This window comes from Gambusia affinis, linkage group LG06 (assembly GCF_019740435.1).
Source record: "Gambusia affinis linkage group LG06, SWU_Gaff_1.0, whole genome shotgun sequence".
Taxonomy (NCBI): domain Eukaryota; kingdom Metazoa; phylum Chordata; class Actinopteri; order Cyprinodontiformes; family Poeciliidae; genus Gambusia; species Gambusia affinis.
Window position 1 is genome coordinate 532,399 of NC_057873.1, and position 4,152 is coordinate 536,550.

Here is a 4,152-nt window from a genome sequence, read left to right on the forward strand (position 1 = left end):
TTAAGGTTCTGGAGAACCGATCTACACCAGGAGGAGGTAATGGAGCCGTTTCATTCCAGTGTTTGGAATGAAACGGCTTCTAAACCTGCAGGACAGTGACTGGAGGACTGGAGTTTGACAGCTGTGGGTCAGAAGATGTGACTGCAGGTTTGCTTCCAGCAGCAGCCAAGACAGGAAGGAGTTCAGTAGAGAAAATGTTTTAAACAAACTGAAAACATGACGAAGCTTCAGATTGAGAGAAATCCTTCAACAGATTTCCCGTCCCTCCCTTCACTATTTGGGAGAAATGTTAAATCTGCCTCTCCAGCTCGTCTCTGTCAGTTTCATCTGATGTCCAGGAACAGACCGGAACGCTGATCCAGCCAGAATAACGCCAGACGCCTCCTTGTGGTTGGTTGTCCCGGCTGGATTCCTCAGGCGGAGCCACAGTGACACCCGGTGGCCAGTCGCTGCGCTGCAGATTTTATTTTTATCCCGATGTATCCGGGGAGAAGAGAAGAGAAGAGAAACCGTCTCTCGGCGTCGCTGAGCTCAAGCTGCTCTCAGGTGTGAGGAGAGAACAACACTGGGATTTCTGAGCAGGAGGAGGAACTATTTCACACATCTAAATTAAATGATGAAATATTGAGACGCTTCCTCTGGAACAACATCTGAAATCAAACCAGAGAAGCTTCGTTTGTTCAGACGCAGCAGAATCCTCAGAGTCACAATTCAGTTTAATGAGGAACGTCTCAGTCTTTATTATTTATTGATCAGGTTAGAACATCCCACTGCATGGGAGAGAAGCAGATCCTCAATGTCAGCAGATGTAACTCTTCCACAGAGAAAGACCCAGAACCGGATCAGAACCAGATCAGAACCAGATCAGTGTGGGTCCAGTCCAACACCAGACAGTTGGTTCTGGTTGTAACTTGCTGTTTTCCTGTTGGAGCATCGGATCAGCTCTTCAGACAGAACCAGTTCTGATCTTGACGGTGATGCTGAGATGCAGCGCATGGTGCCACCATGTGGGGGCAGTATAAACACTCGTTGCTGCAGGGCAGAGATGGAGGCAGTGCATCATGGGAGTTGGAGCGTAGAGCTCAGCTGGATGTTTGTCATCACCAAAATATTCCAGGATTGGTTCTAATAATAACAATAATAATATCTATAGTGATGTCATGTTGCAGTGTGCAGACTCTCTGTCTGCGCCTATGAAGTCTGACTCAGCCTGCGTGGAGAAACTCCTGTGGGTGGGCAGTTTGAGCGGTTCAGGTCCAGAACAGTTCTTCATACTGAATCAGTTCAGCTCAGATGAAGCATTCAGGTGAACATCATCAACTTACGGACGGTTAGCTAGCGCTAGCGCTGGTGTTCGGTTGTCACCTGCTGCTTCAGTTCTGTACAAAGCTCACATTAATCACTCAGCGCCCCCTGCTGGAGTCGTGGCACAAAGAAACAGCGCGTCTTGTTTGCTTTACATCTGAACGGTCTAATCCAAGACCGGTGCCTCACATCTATTTGTTCCCCCAGCAGCTGCCTCAGAAAAGCCACAATTAAAATTAAAGCCATTTAATCTCCTCTGTGGATGAACATGAGGAGAGAAGAGAGACGGACGGACGGACGCAGCCAGAGTTCAGGAGGAGGAGGAAGAAGAAGAGGAAGAGGAAGACTGACGGGCTGCAGAGAGAAGCAACCAGACAAACGACCAGATGAGTCAGTCGGAAGAAGAGGAAACCGTTGATTCATCCACTTCCTGTGTACTAGACCTCTGTATTCAGACAAACAGGTGACCTCTGACCCCATCCGCCTCATGACCTCAGCAGGACTCTGCAGCAGCAGAACCATGCGGTTCTGGAGGTTCTGGCCAGGACAAAGAACCGTCGCCGCCGGGTCAGTCTGGCCCATTTATGCCCGGTGATGAGGCGTTTCAGCAGCAGGTGGCACTAGTGAGTCATGAACCTTCACGCGAAGCAAACGGCCCAGACCTGCTTTGGGCATTGCTAGAGACTGGGGTCAAAGGTCACCGTCCGGCAGGATCACAAACAGCCTAGTCAAAGTCCGGTCTGCAGACAGGCAGCCTGTGAGGTTCTGAATATTTAGGGGTGTGAAAACTTTTTCCATCTTGTTGCTATGGAAACTGACCCCTCCCCCTCTCCTCCAGGTGTTCTGGCTGTGATGAAGGGAACTGGGACCGCCTCCGGTCCAGGTCCAGGTCCGGTCCGGTCCGGGTCTCAGCCCTGCTGATGTTCTGGACCCGGTGAGGTTCTGGCAGAACTCCGGGTCGATCCAGAAAGTTCTGGTGCCGCTGCTCCTCTCCTCACTATACAGTCACATGCCAAAGGATTACTGTGGGAGCAGCGCCTCCTGCTGGACGCCTTGGCCTGAGACACGAGCGATGGAAGGACGACCTCTGACCTCCAGACGTTTCTTCATCCCTCCTCCCTCTCTCTGTTTTAGGGTCCGTGATGGACGCTGCTCCACCCGAGACATAAAAACTCTGAGCAGCTTCCTGAAGCGCTGGCGGACTGAACTGACGGCGAATGTATGAAGTGGTTTTAAAAGATGGCTGCAGATGTTGCCCCTCCCTCCCCTGTTGCTGTCTGACAGTGTCTGTGTTTGTATGTGACATCCACCTAACAGTCTTCAGCGGTTTCATACCCAGAATTTAACCATAATGAAACAAACGGAGAAAAACCACTGCAACATGTGAAATGGGAATTTTATGCTTTCATAGACACAAATATGTGGATTTATAATGAAATAAAAAGTATTTTTATTGGAAAATGTGATTTGTGGGTTTCTTTTGGTTGTGATGATCACATGAAAAAAAGAAATATCAATACATTTGTATTAATTCTGGTCGGAGCAGCCGGGTGGAACCATGGTGAGCACATCGATGTGCATTCCTGCACAGGGCAGCCTGTTAGCCGCTAACGCTAGCCACCGCAGCCGCCATTACTGCGCAGAGTTACCGCCAACTCAGGGTGAGCAGGAATCTACCACAAAGATGTTCAAATCGCCTGCTACAAAATGTTAAAGCTGAGGAAACCGGTGATGTTTTGATAACTTTGTTTCCTTTCCCATCATCTCTAGTTTGGTTTCTGTCACTTTAAGCTGCTAAAGAGAACTAAATAAATAAAGTGCTGAAAAAGAGGTGAAGAACTCCAAACCACTTAATTTTTTTTTCTAAATGCATTGGTTTCACCTCACACACACACCTGTTGCCATGGCAACCAGTTGACTACAGTTCTGCTAGCCAAAGTAGCAGACATTTTGTTCATGTGTATAGGAAACATCAGTGCCAAAAAACACAGAACATTCAGTCTGCTAGTTGCTAATTGATGACATGAACAAACCAACGGCGGATTAGCGCCACCATCTTTCCCACTCAGACCAGTTCAGATGCAAATGAACTAGAAACCTGTTCATTCAACTGAATGTTCTTCAAACGTTTCAGTTTTTAGGACTCGTATTTAATTCAGAATGTTTTTATTTATTCTGGGTTTCGTTCATAACTCTGCTCACATCCTGAACACGCCTCTCATAACACTAACTCTTTATTGGTTTATTCTCGGTAATGTCTGAAATTTTTTTTTTTTTTTTTTTTATTAATTTTTTATTTGGAAAGGCAAATTACAAATATTTTGTACAATTCAGCTTCCACCACATTGGAAGTATGAGAATGAATAACATAAGCCCAACCAGTTTTTTTTTTTGTATAATAACAGAACATCCATAACAGAAGAGTGAGTGGGGGGATGGAGGGTCTGGTCTGAGTTTTCTTATGTTAGGGGAAAAACACAATCAAGAGCGTAAGTTTGCCATAATCCTGAGCCAAAGTACAATACACAGAGAAACAGTACTTGCATGTAATAGACATATTTAGTCCACAGGAATAACTGATTTTATATAGTTTGTCCATTTAGACCAGATCTTGAAGAATAATTCCCTTCGGCCTTGGACAGAAAAAGATATCTTCTCCAGAATGTAAATGTCCTGTACAATCTTGAACCAGTCCTCAACAGTAGGAGCTTCAGGCTTCAACCATTTTCTAGTGATTGTCTTTTTGCTTGCTGCCAGGAGCACCAACAGCAGTTTTTTATCTTCCAGAGTCCAGTTATCAAGTGAAATGTTTCCTAGGTACAGGGATTCAAATTTACATGGGATCCT

The 4,152-nt window shown here is 46.2% G+C and overlaps 1 protein-coding gene across 8 annotated transcripts in view; it reads left to right on the forward strand.

The window, feature by feature from the left end:
- Positions 1-3,084, forward strand: part of si:cabz01090165.1 (uncharacterized protein LOC100333421 homolog) — a 64,861-nt gene extending 61,777 nt beyond the window's left edge. For all 8 annotated transcript variants that reach the window (XM_044119750.1, XM_044119754.1, XM_044119747.1 and 5 more), the window contains one exon: positions 2,144-3,084. The gene's annotated coding sequence lies outside the window, so the exon portion shown is untranslated. The remainder of the gene's footprint in view (positions 1-2,143) is intronic.
- Positions 3,085-4,152: the final 1,068 nt, after the last annotated feature.